Source organism: Furipterus horrens, unplaced genomic scaffold (assembly GCF_987537825.1).
Source record: "Furipterus horrens unplaced genomic scaffold, mFurHor1.1.pri manual_scaffold_4, whole genome shotgun sequence".
Lineage (NCBI taxonomy): Eukaryota > Metazoa > Chordata > Mammalia > Chiroptera > Furipteridae > Furipterus > Furipterus horrens.
In genome coordinates, this window is record NW_028327174.1 from 188,762,926 (window position 1) to 188,781,985 (window position 19,060).

Here is a 19,060-nt window from a genome sequence, read left to right on the forward strand (position 1 = left end):
TCATTGGGTATGCACATTTTAAGTTTCTTTCCAGCAAAATTGCTCTCCAAAGTAATTGTACTAATTTACACTCCCACCAGCAGGGCGTGAGAGTTCAGTTTTCTCACATCTTTACAAACAGTTGGTGTTGACAGATTTCTTAATGCCTGTCAAACTATTTGATGTGAAATGGTGTTTCACTCTAGTTTTAATTTGCATTTCTTTTATTGCTAGTGGGGTTAATCGTCCTTTCATATGCTCACTGACTCTTCTGAATTGTCTGCTCCCATCATTTGCCCACTTTTAAGTTATATTGTTGGTTTGTATAAACTACATGTAATTTCTCTCCCTATTCAAGATTCTAAACTGCTTTGGTTTTATATATTACAGATATCTTTTCTAAGTCAGTCATTTTTTCACTTCGGTATGTTTCCTAGAGTATTTTGTAGTGAAAAGTTTAATTTTGATGTAGTCAGTTTTATCAGTGCTTTCCTATAATCTACTGATTGAAGAGATTTCAAAAACCTCATTCTTATCTCATGGTCAAAAATTATCTTAGAATTTCTACTAATTAATGCTTTTCTATTTACATTTTATTTAATTATGTTCACTTATGAAGTAAGTACAAAATGGAAAATCATGCCACTTACTGAGTTTTCTTTTTCCTTCTACTGATTTATAATGCCACCTTGCCATATGCCAGTTTTTCACATGTATTTGATCTTATTTAATGGCTTCAAATTCTATTCCATTGAACTTTCTTTACTATTTCAATATCACTCTATTTTAATTTCTATAGTTTTAATGCCCCACATATATATACACACACGTGTGTGTATATATATAAATAAATAGGTAGTTAAGTGCTACCTCTTATTTTTTCTTTTTCCTCCAAGAGTTACTTGGCTAATTTTGTGCTTCCATATCCAGACTGAAAAAAAGAAGAATTTTAAAAAAGTGTATAGAGTTGTAGGGAAGAAGTCCTACTGGAATTTTATTTGAAATACCATTGACTATATCAGTGATGTGAATCAGATTAAACACTTTGTGATTGTTAACATCTCTATCCATGGAAATGGCACAGTTCACTATATATTTTGTTTTGTTTTTTGCTTGTTTGTTTCATAAGAACCTTTTATAATGTTCTCCATAAGGTTTTGCCTGCATGTATTTTAAAATTTATTAACACCTTTAAAACTTTGTGCTATTATGACTATGCTTAATATTACATTATTGTATATTATTCCAACATTATGAGATCTCATAGTTGCTCAATTAGTTCATTTATAGTTTTCTTGATTAACTCCATTGATAATCTTATAGCCTTTAAATATGTAATGACAATTTCCCATTCTAATGCCTCTTTCTTTTTCTTATCTTGTTGCATAGTTAGGACATCCAGTTGGCTAGTAATGGTTATTATGAAAATTATACTATTATCTTTTTTAGACTCTAATAGAAAAGGTTCTAATGCTTTATCATTAAGTATTATATTTGCAGTAGATTTGGGGTAGCTGCTTATTATTAGATTAAGGAAGTTTGTTGTTACTTATAATTTCCGAAGAGTTTTATCTTGAATAGATGTTGAGTTTTTATTGAAAGTTTTATATATCTATTGAGACATCTGTTTTCTCTTTTAATTTGTTCATATGTTGACTAATCATGCTTAGTAAATTTTTTTTCATAGTGAATTATACCTGCCTTTCCATGATAAATTCTTCTAGGCCGTGATGTTTGTTAGTCTTAGAACAGTAGTAGGTTTAATATGCTAGTATTTTACTTAAGATTTTCAAAAATTAAGATTTTTCAGCCTACACATTTTTTGTATTTAAAAAAATTGGGGGGGGGGAGGAAGGGGTTTGTGTCTAGTGTTACTAGCTTTTCTGAGACTCTAACTTTATCCTATACAACTCTTCTCGACTAGATTGCTTCTCCTATTACTTCTCCCATACATACAAAAACTTAGGAGGCATAGTCTGTCTTGGTCCGCACTATAATGTTATTACCTATGTGTGCATTTTTCCATTTTCAAACAAACTTTTTTTTTTTTTTTTATATTTGTTTGCCGAGCCAGTTGTGCACTCACAGAAATAAGTGGGATTCTTAAGCAGAAAAAAACTAGGTATCCTTCATTCAGCTTACTCACCTTAGCAGTGGCTAATAGTGAAAGTTTCAGATAAAATCAGGGAAATACCTCAGTCACCTTTTACAATAACAATTCATTAGTGACGTTTAATTAGATTGGTAGCTTATTGTGTGCTGGACATTGTGCTAAGAACTTTATATACATAATATTATGTGATATTTACAGAAATGATATAGAATAGATAGTGCTCTTCTCAGTTTAGAGATAAGAAAACTTAATTTTATGGGGTTTAAATAGCTTCTGAAGTGTGCAAAGGTGTTAAATGGTGATTTTCATCCAGTCCCATCTGATGCCAAATCACATACTCTTAAGCATTTTGCAGCACTGCGTGTACAGCAAGGTTTGAAGACTAATGCCTTCCATGGTAACTTCATGTGTGAACCAAGAGTTCAATCCAACATTGTCTTCTGGTTAGCATATACCTTATATTTTAGCTCTGTAATTAATAGATAAGAGTTCTGTTCCAAGGCATATGCATTTTGTCTTTTTCGGCTTCATTTATGTGTCATTTTCCTTTATTTCCTCTTATACTGCATCAAAGAAATACCTACTCATGCATTGACAACTTTTATCTTCTATTTTCCATCTCTTACGTCCAGTTTCCTCATTTTTTATTCTTATATAATACTCATTGATTTTTCTTTACTTTTACACTAGAAAAAAAGGGACATCAAGAAAGGGAACTGAAAATATAAGAAAATAAGTCATCCTACATTGGACTATTGTGCCTCCAAGGCAGGAAGCTAATGCTGGATTGCTGGATGCCTTGGGAGTCCTGATTGGTGGCTTAAGCTGAGAGCTGGTCCACACTCTCTTGAACTAACTTGGATGCTTTCTTACCCTGGGCCTGTCTGGCTGGCAATGTGCTTCACCATCATCAGCGTTACCCATTGACTGTGTTACCCTGTAAGTAGCCAGGCATAAGACAGACCTGAAGACTGAGCTGCTTGCCCAGTGGTGAATGTTTTCCTGTTTCTGTAACCCACTTGCTGTCAAACCTTTCTTTTTCTTCATGGTGTTTCATTGAAATCACAGCCTAATGGGGTCTGGCCCGTCCCTTTTCTTTGGCTAAAGACTTGATGTTACTGCCAACATATCTGAATAAGAAGAGAATAATTTCTGGAGAAATAGGAAACTTCAAAGGCTAACACAGGCCAGTAAAAATGAATTGTTTACATGGTGCACTTTCCCCCTTACATTTTAACAGATTAATTTGCTACTAAACGGATGTTTCCCTCAAAAGCGATTATTTTTATTTGCTGGTCTTGGAATATCCCTGGAATGAAATCCAGGCAACGAATCTAGATTTTTGTTGGTTGAAATTCAAGATCTGTGATCTCACCTGAATTGGCTTCTTGGAGTATGCTTGGAAATTTAAAAATTTGTGCTTTTATTTTTCCCCCTTCTTTTCAGACCAGTTCAGATGCCACATCCTTACAAATTTTTCCTTAATTCTCAAATTACAATAATATGTCCGTTATCTGCATATCTAGAGAACTTGTATTTGAATCATTTCATTTGACCCTGTGCAAGGAGGCGCAATGCGGTAGAGGAGGAGGTGTGAGTACTGGAGCAGGACAGGAACGTGTTTGAATCCAGGTATTCACGAGCTGGGTGACCCTGGCATCTCAATATTTCATTTTCCATAAAATAATAATATTTGACACAATAATGATGATAAGAATACCTGCCTTATCTGGCTGTTAGGAGAATTCAGTGAGGTCATACATATGTTAGACTTGGAACACAGGGTAATCAGTGACTATGATTTCTCCATACTTTGACTTTATCCCCACCGTCACGAGCACATGTAAAAAACAAAACTTGTAGACTGGATGAGTATACCTTTCCAGAACACTAATTATGCAGCCTAAGAGCTTATGATGAGAGCAATCTGCCATATCAGCTGGCATGGCTTTTTTGCCACTTAGTCAACCTGATAGGCTTTATTTGAGACAATTCATGTGCATTAAGTACTCTGTACAATATTATACTTCTGTGTCAACAGCAATGATAAAATGACACTGAAGCGAGGCACAGATATACATGAATAACAGTCATTTATCTTACAGAATACGTCTTTACATTTTTATGAATTAATACAGAAATAGGTTGGTATATACTTGGCTTTTTCACAACACAAACTCATAGGACTTTATTTTTGGAAATACTCAAAAAACCAATAAAAAAGAAGAATGAAAGTAATGTTTATCTATATGCTTAGCATTGTCATAAGCATTTTTACCAACATATCACCAACATGTCACAATTATTCCTTATCAGAATGTCATGAAAGCCATTGTTCCCACTTCATTGGTCAGAAAAATTAGCTTCAGATGGGTAACCTATGCAAGTATCAAAGCCAAGTTTTGAAATCAGATCTGACTTGTGCTAAATCCCTTACTAATTCCTATAAAGTGCTCATTGAGAACAATATATTGAGTTTAGGCAGGAGGTAAAGTTGAAGATTTTGTGGCATTTAACTTATTTGAGGGGTATTGTAAAAATGCCTTATTATGCATTATCTTGGGGCCTTATTTTTAATTTGGGTATGTAATATAGAAAAAAAACGTTGGCTCTGAGGATAGCTTCAGTGAGGTTTTAAAGGAGTTAATACTTTTCTTTTTTGATAGAAGATGAGACGTAGACTACTGCTAGAAGCCACAAAGCTGAGTATTTATTAAATGCACTTATTTCCTTTTCATCTATTTGGCCAATGTTCCCAACCATAATCTAATTTCCTTTAAAATTTTCCATGGAGCAGGATGGTGGTTCCAAATTCTGAAACACCGAAGGAATCATTTAATGACCTGTGGTGAGTTCCTATGAACTCATTCCAGAATTGGTAATGAGTATTTGGAGAAGACTCAAGGGTAGGCTTCAAGTCCTTCCAAAATGATCCTGCTAGCTGCAATCAAGGACTTTCTGGGGGTATTAGGAGTTCTAGATGACTTTTAAGGAAGCCTACCTCGTTGGGTTTGAGACTACGGCACAATTGTAGTTCTCATAGGCCATACGTCCTCACTCTAGACAGCCATTTAACAAATAAATGGTATAGGCTGTCAATAAACAAAAACAAAAACAAAAAAACAGCAGGGGTGACTTAGTATGCACCATTAATTTTGTTTGCTCACTGAAAATGAATTTATGAAGAGTTCACGTGGTACTAAGCTATAGTGATGCATAGTCAACTTCAGCAAGAACTGCCATTGAGTAAATCACAGACTAAGGGGGATGCATAAACAGAATTATGAAATGCTCTGATAAGTACCATGCTAAAGGTAGGTAAAGATCAAATCTGTAAGAATAACAGAGGAAGGGTGTTGATTAATAACAAGAGGAGTTTATAAAGTATGATAATAATAAGAATTATTATAAGGATGAGTATAACTACCATCATTGATCTGTCAGTGCTAATTTCAGTGCTAACATCTGTACTTGAGTTATTTTATTTAATCCAATAACCTTGAGAAACTGATGATGATGGTGATGGTGATGCTATGAATAATAGCATGAGGAATATAATACTAAACATTATTTTAAGACACTATGTTGGTCCTTTAAATATCTTATTTTATGGGATCATGCCAGCAAGCCTCTGGGGTCAGTATTATTATCACCATTTTGGAGAGGAACAATTTGTTGGTAAGTGTCCACAGAGAGTATTATGCTTAGTAAAATAAGCCAGGTAGCAAAAGGCAAATACCATATGATATCACCTAATATAGGAAACTAATGAACAACGCAAACAAATGAGTAAAACAGAACCAGAGGCATGTAAACAAGGAAGAGACTGACAGTGACCAGAGGGGAGGGAGAGGAAGAAAAGTGGGGAAAGAAGAGGAAAGGTCTAGTTGCAGAACTAGTATAAATGACCCATGAACATAGACAATGGGGTGAGGATTGACTGTGGGGGGGGGCGGGGGGAGGGGAGAGCAATGGGGGAGAAAAGTAGATCAACTGTAATATAAAACAATCAATCAATCAATCAATCAATAATAATAATAATAAAAGAGTGTCCACAAATTCCCCAAGAATATTCAGAGATTAGGTAGATGATTGAAAACCCGGGCAAACTGATTCCACTGTTCATATTCCTATGCACACTAGACCAGAGTGTCTTCTGGGAAGAGTATATATTGTAGTATTAGGCAAGTAGAGAAAGAAAAGAGGAGCGTTCTAATAAAAAATAATAATATGAAAAAAAGCATACAGATGTTTCCCGTAACTTGTAAGAGGAGCCACTTTGTGAGACAGTCTGGTGCAAGAAAGCAAAAAGTATGAGAAAAGGCCTAAAATATAAATTAGTGTCAAATCATAAAGGGGTTTGTTTTGCATTTTATCTTATAGGCTTGGGATCCAAGAATAGATTTTTAAGCAAGGAGAAAAAGGTCTGAATCTGTGTTTTTAAAGAAAACACCAGATGCAACAAAAAAAATGAATAAAATTATTTGGTGTGAATGAAAAACCCAAACTCTGATGGAATTTTTCAGAGTTTTTGAAAATTTAATTTAAAAAGGATTGTTTTTTTATCTCTGAAAATCCCACATGGCTCATAAATACAGGCAAATATTATAGCTTCTATTATGCAACACTCTCTGGGATTCTTTATCTTTATGGTTTGGATTAGTTCCCAAGTTGGTTTGTATTGACTGATAGCATCCAGAGGCCAAAACATACTCCACTGAGTGGTATTAACATGAAGCTGATGAAAACTGGTTGAATAAATCAGGTTTGTGACAAATATCTGCGAAAAGTGAGACTTTGAACCCTGGGTAAATTCATCTTCCCTTGCCCCCACTTCCATAGAGAGACTACTGAAAAAGCATAAAACTTCTATGTCTGGGAGGGTGCCTTTGGGGCATCTGAATTTATCATTTTATTCCTCCATACCCACTCTTACTATTTGGTATTCCAACTCTGCATTTCCAGCTTTCAAAAAGTTATCTATCCAATCCTAATAAACACATATAATGGTGTTTTAACTTGTTAAAAGGACTTCAGAACCATGGACTCCTGAAGTTGACTTTTTCTAAAGAGGAAGACGAAAGATCAATCTTCCTTCCTCTTCCTCGTCCTTGCTTCCTCCTTTTCCTTTTTTCTCTTTCCTTCCTGTCCTTCTATCCTTTTCCTATCATTCTATTCTTTTTTTTCTCTCCCTTAACTTCCTTTCAGCTTCATTTCTCTTCCCATCTGCAGCTATATCATTCTCTTGTTCATCGTGGTTCCGCTAACTCATGTTTTAAACGCCAAAGGTATGCATGCCATTCCTCTGAGAACTGGGAATACAGAAATGAGCAAACTAAGGTCCTTGCTCTCCTGGTGCTCACAGTCTGGTAAGAGGGAGAAATGAGTAAATATGTAATTATAGCATGATGTGGTAGATGTTGTAGTGAAGCTGTACAGCTATAGAATTACAAAGGCAGGGCACATCCACTGTTCAGGTTTCAAGTCAATCACTTTTTCTGGAAGTGGTGACTGGAAATGAGGTTTATGGTAAGATTTGTACTCAGGGTGTCACTTTGGTGAAGGCATGACAGGCAGAAACAGTGGGATGCTGTGGAGGTCTCTGAAAGCTTTAGAGGCAGGAACGATGAGTGTTGGTGGAAAATACAAGCAGAGAAGATTCATTTCCTGTGAAGTTAGTCTTTTCTACATTTCATCTTGACGGCACAGATCATTTCAAGAGTTGCAATGTAAGCCACACATGTGTCCCCAAATTGCTGAGGAATATATCATGAAAAACAAGATACTCAGAGTGACTTCCCCTCAATGGCTGCGCTAACAGATTAGTCTAGTGTTGGTTACCCACGCCATCTTTGCTTAGAACAAAAGAAGACTGCAACTTAGACACAGGCTCAAGAAAAAGAAATGTCCATATTCAGATCATTTAATTCGTGACAAAACCATGCTCTGAAGTTTTATATATGCAGTCTCAGTGAATCTTCAGCATACCCCTTGTGGAATAAAATAGCCCTACGAGAAATTAACTGGGCTGCAAAGAAATCTGGCTGTTGGATTCAGTGAAACACTATTTTTGATTCGTACTGGTGTTATGCTTAACTGGTAGCGTCTTTTTGGGTTTCTGGACTCAATTCGTGTGTGTGTGTGTGTGTGTGTGTGTGTGTGTGTGTAGGCTTTGCCACTCCAATAAGCAATCGTTTAACACCAAGGAGTGTTTGAGAATTCAACTTAATTCAGACTATATTTGTTACCGAGCAAACCAGGGCTCCTTCTCGTGGCACCTGGTGTATGACCCAACAATTGGTGTTGAGAAAAACAGGTCTTTATTTACAATATTCCAACCTTGGGGGCTCTGGGAGCACTTCAGCTCGGAGTTCTGTTCTTTCACAACACCCAGCACTTCCCTTGCTCCCCAAAAGGCTATAAACCAAAACCAAGCCAGTAGTTCCCTCTCCTTTACCTATCAGCTCTCTCCTTCAGGATCTGGGGTACGTTGTCTTCAGCCTCCGTATAATAGTCCAGGAAAGCATGTGCCGTGTTATTACACTGGGTCATGGTGAAGTCCAGAAAGGGCACAAGTCCTAAGAGAGTGCCCTTTCCACGTGACTTGAGTTTCAAGAGCCCAGCTAGAGTCTGGGTCTGCAAGGCAGAGTCCTCGGTGGCTTCGGAGTCAGCTAGAGCGGGCACTGCCAAAGCAGCAACATGCTTGCTTTCTTACTAGCCCAGGCCGCATGGCCGAATCCTGACTACAAACTGCATAGCTGCTCGCTGCTTCCCACATGGCTGCTACAACATGTTCCTACATCATGGCACACTTTCATCATGCTCTCTTCTTAAGGCTGTCCACCCTTCTTTTCAATCCTGTCCCAGAACTTTCTACGTGACCGCATCTCCAGCTCCTCCCACAATGAACTACATTTGTCAGTTTCCCTGTATTGTTTACATTCTTTCTGCTGCAATTTTAATTAAGGCAAGAGTTCCTGTCACAGGGATTTTCAGGGAGGCCTTTCACCTCCCCTGGGGTCAGGATACATCCTGAAAGTCACAACACCTTTTGCCCTGGGGTGGTAGCACAGCTATTATCTAGCTACCAACTTGCCATAGATATGCAAACTACCTTGAATGCTGTGTTATCTTCTTCCCCATCCCCTTAACCCCCAAACCATGGGCTCTGGGGACTTTGGGGATCCCACCTGCATTTCACATTGTAAAGGGCAGGGAAATGGTGACCCCAAACCAGTAGAAAATCATTAGCAACAAAGGGCAAATGTAATTAGAGGGTCTCTAAGCCAAAGTTAACAGTATCAGCATATTCACAAATCAGAAAAGGGGCATTCTACAGGTCAGCACAAATGCTTCTGAGGACAAAGGCTACCTGAGATCAAAAGGGGTGTGTAGATAGCCATCAACAAACTCAGGGAAAATGGGAAAATGTAGCCAGATAGCCCAGCAAACAAGTTAGGGAAATTTCAAAGGAGAGCTGGAGACTGACCTATAACCAGATCACCCTGAGTTAATTTTCACCTTCAGTTAATTTAGATAGTTATGTTAGATTGTAACTCTGGAGTATCCAGCATGGAGAAACGGGGAAGGAGAAGGAGGGGGAGGAGGGAAGAAGGGGTGCTTTACTCGTTTTAGGATAAAAACAGCCAGCTCCATCTTTTCGGCGCACACCTTTGATCTAGCTGCGTCCAGACCTGCAGATCTGTGAATAAACAACTGTCTCGGTTACTGCTGAAACTTTGTGTCCCGGTGCTTCATTGTGGGCGTTTCTCACATCAGCCCAAAGATAGCCTCAGATTCCACAGGTAAAGGGCTCAGTCCCACAAAATCACCCTTCATTTCAGATGCCAATTGCAAACCCAGGTTGTACTTCTGATGACTACATACAAATTGGAGGTTTTAATGACCCAGTCCAACTCAGGATGCCAATCACAAGTCCAGGTGGTTATCCGTATTTCTTATTGACTGGCTATAAATCAGTTTCTCGTGGTCCCCTCATTGGGTTCAATTAATTTGCTAGAATGGCTCACAAAACTCATGAAACTCATTTACTCATTAGATTATGAATTTTTAATAAAAGATATTAAAGGATGTGAGTTATCACCCAGATGAAGAGACACATAGGATGAGGTCCTGAAGAAAGGAAATACTGTCTTCACGGACTGTGGGCTCCAGCATGGTGGCAACATAAAAGCATTCTGTTTTCCTAATCTGGAAGCTCTTCAAATGCCCTGCTTTTGGGTCTTTATGGAGGCTTCATCACCTAGATATGATTGATGAACCCATTGAGCATTGGTTATTGATCTAACCTCCAGCCTCTCTCCTTTACCTGAAAATCAGGGGTTGAGACTAAAAACTGGTTCATGGTTGGCTCTCCTGGCAACCAGACCCCATTCTTAGGTGTTTTCCAAGCCACCTCATTAACACAAAACCTGTTGTGGTGGAAAGGGGTTTGTTTTGAGTAACAAGACGCATATTTCACCTTTATGTCTCTAAGGCATTTTCAGGAACTGAGGACAAGAGCCCAAATATAATTACAAAAGATGCTCCCTATATTCTTATTGCTCAGGATATTCCAAGGATTTTGGGAACTGTGAGCCAGGATATATGAGACAAAAGATATATGGAAAATATAATTATTTGGTCATCTGAATGACTATATATATGACCTACAGTTATATATATATGTATATTTCTTATAAATCACAATGTCTCATAGAGGTACTGCATAGGTGAGAACAATTCTAAACATGATTACATTATGACTATGAAGTTGTCTGTGATGTAGTATTACTCATGGCAGTTATAGGAAAACATGAGAAGGTGTAGATATTGTGGTCTTCTTAGGAAATCTGAGCCCTTTTTCTTCACTGCACTGTTTTAACAGTCTGGCAGACATCTTTACCTCAACACTTGCATACCTTAAGGTTTTATCTGCTACTGGATTTGGGGGTGTAAGATAATTCTTGCTTTGTGCCTTTTGGTTGAAATGACACATATCAAAACATATAAGATCCTAGCAGGTAAGTTTAAGTTGCTTAAATAAATACAGTTTGTTGGGGACAAAGAAGGTTTTTACAAATCAGAGCAAAGGGAAATTAAGGGCATAGGGACTAGACATCTCCTGGCTCAAGGTCTGGATCCACACAGCTGGAATACTATGGGTGGCAGGTTCCAGATGTGGACAGGGACAGGGCTGAGGCGCTGAGTAGAGTGGAGAAAGGCGTTAGAAGAACAGTGTTCACCGATGGGGTGTAGGTTATAATGCCGAGCATAACCCAAAATATAGCTTTCAGAGGTAAAATCACAAACCCAAAAAGACATTCAAACTAAAGCATGAGTCTGAATGGCATAGGAAGAGATTTGAATCCAATTATGAGTTAATAGGACAGAAACTCTGCCTCAGAGTAAAAATAGAAAAAAGGATGAGAGAGGGAGACAGATATTTCATAAACATTGGGGGTGAAACTATAAGGACACCGAGGCAATTTATAAAATTCTCCAGCTGTGTAAATTTACATAAGCCAGATTCTCTGAGCCTCATTTCTCATCTGTAAAATGTGGATCATAATACTGCCTTCCAAGAGGGCTATAAGGAATATATATGTTGGGGAGGGAGGGACTGCAAATTTACTCACATCACAACTGAGACATAAAAAGAAAATAAAGTTAGTTTATTTCATCATACTGATTCCTCTTCCTGTTGTTTTCCAGCACCACTGCCCCCCACCAAAATTAAATAAGTCCAATTCACATTAGTTTAACACTTAATTCATATAATTTAAACTGCCTGCTGGTATTTTTTCAGTCTCTATTTATTAAGTCTTTTAGAATCCTTCATTTTTCCCTACACTCTTTTCTCATTTGGGTTCGTTAAAAAAAGCTAATTGCTCTGGAGGGATGAGTTTTCCTGGCCCCAACATGATTTTTAGCAGAGTCTGGGCTAGTATCCACTGAAGTACAGTTGATCCATCATGTCTTGGGGCCTTCTGGTGGGTATTCTCCTACTCTTAGCTTTTTCTCCTGTCGATGATCTCTTTCTTGACTCAGAGTCTGACCAATCCTCGCTGTTGACTTGCTGCTCCTTAGCTCTTGCTGTATGAGCAGTCCTCAGAGAATCTTCTATGGTCTCCATCTGGATCACAATTTAAGCTTTTATTTTATGGCCTTTGTTTGGGGGCCCTCTTAGTCCTACCCCCTGTATCATGACATGCCTCTTTGTAACAGAACCCCTGGGCTCTCCAATTGAAACAGAACACACAGGCTGTTTTGTTAGGGGCCCGATTGCCCACCGCCAGAATTATAACTCTCAATACCAGAGTTTAGTGAAAAGAAAAAGAATTGTTTATTTAACAGTTATATAGATTTAGATTATTTGCGGATTTTTGCCGTTAAGTTTTATGTTCCTTAAAACACCCACAAACACATATTTCTGCTTCGCCCTACCAAACCAGGCTAGTTTTAGAAAAGTTAAGAGATACCGTTTCCCTACTTCCTAGACACAGTTCAGCTTTACCGGTAGCTGTCAATCATTCAATTCTGCTTGGGGAGGCCTTGTCTGTGTTATGGTGCCCGCCAGCTTTTAATCCAGAACTGCATGGATTCCCAGCCTTTCCTTTCCAAAACCACAGAGGTATTCTCCCTTCTCCAAGCCGCAAGGTGTTCTCAAAGCTGCATGGTGTTCCTTCCTTTTCAAAGTTGCATGGTGTCCCCTCTCAAAACTGCATGGTGTACCCAGTTAAAATGTCTGCCACTTATTTTTAAATCCCTGACTGCGTCCTGTGATGCAGTGGGCATGGTACCCAGTTCTGACCATTCACAGAACCTCACGCAGGCTCTGTGTGCTCTTTCTATACCATCCCCAGGTCCAAGACCCCTCCCATCTTCTTGAGGCCTTGGAAGCATCAAATATATTTGCATAACAGAGACACTAGCCATCAGCCCCAGGCATGCAAAGGCATTCTGAAAGCTGCTTCCTTTTCCCCATCCTCCAACCTGCAGGCTCTGGGGACTTTTGGACAACCCCATTCTGTAACATCTTGACTTTCCATAGGAAAAGGGGGAATTTGACAGTGCATACTAGATAACCTTTCATCCTATAAAAGCAAAGACTTTTGGACCCCCATTCCTTCCCACCCCCTTCTCTTGTGAATGAGCTGAGAATGCAAATAAGTTTGGAAGTTAATTTTCCAGCCCTAGATGGCTTCATCCCTGGTGGACAGTTTGCCTACAACTTCTTGAGAGACCCTGACCAGAAACACCTACCTAAGCTAATACTGAATTAGCTGCTAAATTTGGGGGCAATTTGTTATACAACAATAAATAATTAATACACTTACAACCATCAAATAGACTAATTAATACATTTTAATACATTAAAGTATTGGCATAAAGAGAGAGATAGAGATCAATGGGAAAGAATAGATCCCCCAATAAAACCATATATATATATATATATATATATATATATATATATATATATATATATATGTCACTATATCTCAACTGAATTTTGGAAAGGTACTAAGGTAATTCAATAAGGGAAAGAGTAGACTTTAAACAGATGATGCTGAATCAACTGGATACTCAAATAAAATGCACGCGCCATGTAGCAAGAAAACAATCAACTTTTCAAGTGTAGCTTTGGTGGTATGAAGGTGGGGAAGCCAGCCATAGGTCTGGGGAGCGAGTGGGACATGATGACATGGCCATGTTTAATGCAGATGCTTCAGGGAAACTTCTCCATGAAAGAGAGGAGAGAATGTGTGTGGAATGTGGAGGAGGACGTAGAGATGGGAGGCAGTGCCATGTCCTCATGCTAATGGGATGCAGACAGTGGAGAGGAAGAGATGGATGGAGTAACGTTTCTGAGAAAGCAAGAAGAGATAGGATCCAGAGAATGGGATAGTTTTCCATAAGATTAAGGATATTCCTTTCAGCCCATCAAGCAGGGAGAAAGAAGGGGTGAGTCAAGATGTAAATATGTAAGCTTGGTGGCAGGAAGTTGAGGAAGGTTTGACCGATGTCTTCTATTTTTCTGTGGGAGACAAGGTCATAGGGAGACTAAGGGAGAAGTGGGGTCATGTGTTTGAGAACAGAGGAGATAGTTGGAATAGCTCCCTCAGAGCAGGGGAAAGCACTACTTACAGAGACACAGTGGGACTCCTGGTCATCATTAAAAGCCTAGTTAAAGTTGGAGAGGTTGAATTAAGACTGTTTCCACATCAGAGTAATTTTCACCCCCAAATTACCGAGCTACCCAAGTGCATATACAGAGAAGTTAGTCAGCTGAGTTTACTCAGGTTTTGGTTTCATACAAGACTCACAATAAGATCAGTGCAGAATAAGAAATTGAGGATTTTGAGAAAAGCGATTGCTGTGATGGTTAATGACATCTTAGCTGGACAACAGAGGAAGTTAAATAAAGTGGTCCTGGGAAATGAGGAGAAAGCAGATGGGTCTGTTAACTGGGAGCTCCGAGAAGACCTGTAAAACGGTACGCGCACACTTCGGAGCTATTGTGGGGTCTGTTGCAGACCACGGCAATAGAACAAGTATTGTAATAAAGCAGGTATCACCGTAACACAGGTGGTAATCTTTTTGCTGGTGGAGAGTCTTGCCTCAAATTTGTAGAGAAACACAAAACCTATGAAGTTAAATAAAGCAAAGTTCAATAAAATGGGGTATGCCTGTATTTGGGGGATAACTGGATTGAGATTATGTGGCAGGAGTAGAAAGGTGAAGAACAAAGGAAATAAAGAACATAAGGAATCTGGAAAGCCAAGTTGTTAGAAGGATTATCCAAGGCTGAAGTTACCAAAGAGGAAAACACTGTGCCCTGGGGTGTGGAGAAAGACTGAAAGGCAGAGGTGAATCTTGAAAGAATTAGGAGGAGGGACCAGGATAGGAGGTCTTTAGGTGGAGATACTAAGAAGGAGTATAATAAGGCAAACACCTCAAATGAGTCAGAACTCTATAGATGGACTGAAGAAATCTAATCCGGAAGTGGTCGTTAGAAGCAAATGACCCGAGAGATGTGATACAAAGCAGCTTCCACGTTAGTAGACTCTGGAGTTCCTGGTCTCAAGGCCATTCATATGGATAAGTATGGACTCTTGGGCAACGGGAGGCTTTTTAGGATAGGTGGTGGTGGAGGCCATGAGCTCCATTGCATCCTCCACCAATGGCCATGTCTCAACTAGGGGAAGAGTGAAGTAATTAAAGTTCTGAAATCAGTTGGGCCTGGGTTGAGTCCAAGTGCTTCATTCATGGTTTATGGGACCCTCTCTGAGCCTTGATTTCTTCAACTATAAAGGTGGTATTATTTAACTCAGAGTCAGCTTAAAACTTCAGTAAGATGGTGCTTGCCAAACAGCATGGTGTAGTCAGATAGTAAGTTCTTAGTAAAGAGTATTGTTACTGTCATTATTCTGTGTATATGTAATGCTGGAGCCCCAAGAAGGAACTATTGTGCTTAATTAGAGAACCTTTCAGTTAATCTGGGTGGGAGGAAAGGTGAGGGTAGGAGAGTTGGCCAAGTGGAAAAGGTGTAACCACTCAGTGAATGAGACCTTTATTCCTCAAGACACGTCTTTAAACAATGTCAAATGTCAAAGACTCTAATCGTCAAGAGTGATTTTCTTACTCTTCTGTAAGAAAGGGTCTGGAAATTCAGGATGATTTAACTTTTCCTTTTGTCAGAAGCAACTGTTTAGAAAAGGGGAGCCGGGGGAGAGAACTAACTCCCTCGGCTCATTAAGAAGCCGCAGCCCTGGTTACCCTGTCTGCTGAATTTTGATGAGAGAGTGGTATGCTTATAACAGACATCATTGTCCAGATGTAGATACACTGTGGTGGTTTCCAAGGAGGAAACAAAGATCACTTGGAAGAGGAAACTTTCCTGAGTTTGCTCCTCTGAGGAGGGGCCCATCCCCTGCAACAAAACGAGTCTTCGTTGTAACTGAGAGCTCTCTCCTCCTGCCTCTTTACAACCTTCCTCTCTTCCCAAGGGACCTCAAAATGAAGCAGGATGCTCAAGGGCCATGGTGTTTTTCCTGCAGGTATGGGAGATAGATTATAGGATGTAAAATGTAGTCCTTCCCTGCCCCTGCATGCTCCTTGGGATTGCTTGCCCCTCTGTTCCTTAGGAAACTACCCTCTTACAGCTTATTATTTTTTAAAAACCCTGAGAGCTTCTGGCCTACATTTTGTTGTTTTCATTTTATACATGTTCTAAAACCCCAGTTTTGCTTCACATTCTACTCCTTCAATTATTTTGTAAATAAATGCATTCCTTAATTTTGCTGTGCATTGGGAGGGAAAAACCTCTGGCTTCCCACCTTTCTGTTTGATGAGTGCTTAGAAGAGAATAGCACAGACTCCAGAACCAGACTGTCAGAAAGTCAATCAGGGGTCTACCACGATCTGTGACCTTGAGCAAGTTGCTTTACCTCTCTGAGTCGTGGTTCCCTTCTGTGAAACAGAAATGTAATAATAACAATTTCATGAAATTGTTGTGAGGATTAAATTAGTTCATAAATATGACGTGCTTGACAGTACCTGGTGCAACATAAATGCTGTGGACATTTTTTTGTTAGTATTTATCTAATGATTTTAGCTCCAGCATTGGAATGCCTTCTGGGAAAAGGGGTATGTGGAGCTCAATAATCTTTTTGAGGTTGCTGAGTTTTTTAAGGTGTGGGTGTTGATAGATGCCAAACAATCGTGGATGAGAGCATCAGCTTTCCGTGGGACAGAAGCACGGTTTACCAATTTTGCTCCTTACGTGAAATAAGTGAGATATGAGTAATGAGATAAAACAGGTGGGGGTTGGGAAGAAGGGAATGGAGAAGTCAGCCAAATGGAGATAGGAGGCTATGAAGTTTGTGAAATACCTTGAAAGTGAGGTGGCCAGAGGACATCTTGACTAGTGGTATTCTGTTCCTTGTTGCTTTGATGGTGGTGATAGACAATTCTCCTCTGGAGCCCCTCTTTCCAGTATTGAATAAAGTCTACTCTTTTCACAAATGTGTGAGTGGACAATTTAAAAGTAGTTTTGTTTTGTTTTTCAGTTTTGTTGGGTCTTAATGGAATAGAGCAGAGATACCCATCTAAAAACAAGACGCTCAAAGACAGTCTCCTGGGTTTCTGAGAGTTTGCTGGAGCATTGGAGAAGGTTTTGGATGTCCATTGGCTACAGAGTTGGGGAACATGTCAGGCTAATTTTGCTGAGGTCTCAAAGGTCAGAAAGATACCTTTGATATCTCAGTCAACATACAATGAGAAGCAGTTATGTAGTAGCCACAGGAAGAGGTCCAAGAATCAAGTCCTATCTGTAGTCTTGTGAACAAGCTTAGTGCAGTGATGGGGCTAATTCCCAGCCTAAAGATGGCGAGAATGGTGTGAGTGGAAATCAGGGGTGACCCTGCTTCCCTCCTTGACCTATCTCCCCATGCTCTGTTGTCTTGAACTACTTCAAACTGATACGGGAACACAAGAGTTAAAGATTTTAGCCTAAGTTACAGTTGATGGGCTTAAGTGATTAATCACGTAGAGAGCTGTTACAGTATTCCCTCACTTATTGCGCGTATTACGTTCTAGACACCCCCACGCCCCACGAAGTAGCAACCTTACATTTATTCTACACTCTTAAACCTACGTGTCTTTAACACCATAAGTATACAGTACCGCAGAATTCCACTTATTGTGAAAAATCCACGATAAATAATTAAATATAATATTTTTAAAAATCCCATAATACAGTGAGGCCACGGTAAGTGAACCATGATATAGAGAGGGACGACTGTATTCCAGAAACTGGAATGCATGACCTACATGACTCCAGCAGGTTGACAAGTAATTCAACCTTTGTGCCCCAGGGTGTCTGCAAGCCATCGAGATGGTATCTGAGCCACTGCATTCAAGGGAGGGAACTTCCATAACATGGATAAAGAATTGTTGGTCAACAGATAAGTAAGTACTAAAAAAGTTGCAGCTAGACTACAGCTCTTATCTAAGTAACCTTTCTTTTACAAACCCCTTACCTACCCTTTTCTTCTTATAAAAAGTTTGGTTTGAGAGTGGGGATTAAGATGAGTTTTAGGGTACAGAATCCACTGTCTTCTCAGATTGCCAGCCATCGGAATAAAGCACACTCAAAGATTCAGTCCTTGTCTCTACTTATTGGCTGGGTAGTGACAGGCAGCACCAATGCCGACTTTCCCGTTTCAAAACAACTGAGGCTGTAGACTCTGTGCTGTTAGAATTTCATACACAACCACATAAAAGGTACAGACGGACAGATTCATTCAAATAGATTTCATTTAACCCTTCTAACAACCGCAAGAGGAAGATCATGTTTCCATTTACAAGAATGGGGCAGTAAAGCAAAGATATTCATAGTTACAAGTACGTGTAGGCTTTTAAAGTTGGTGAGACAAAATCTGATTGATTTATGGCTTTGCTACACCCTATCTGTAAGATCTTAAGCAATGTTTTTAACTTCCAGGAGCTTCAGTTTTCTCTGAATAAAGAGACCTTACAGGATTGTGCAAAGATTACAACAGCATACTGATCTCTTGGCAATTACCAATGAAATGGTGTTACTCTTTTGTTATTCCTTTGTAGATTTTCATATCTATAGGGATTAAAAACCTAATAATTTAGGAAAAAATTAAGAAAAATTATCTTCCTAAACTAGGCCACCACAGTCATGTAACTCTTGCATACCATTTACAATGAATCCTTATGTTGCTTGTGTGGAAAAATCTGCTTAATTTATCAGCTCTGCCAAATTCTTATAAAAACAGAAAAGGTAACGAGGCAGCAGAGAAAAAAAAAAAAAAAAAGAAAAGAAAAGTATCCTTTATGTAGTCTTTTGCTATTGACATTACATATTGCCTCTCCAACAGAGAGGATTAAAATTTTAAAACTGGGATGGTTCATACTCAGAAAGAACCAGTGCTGGTC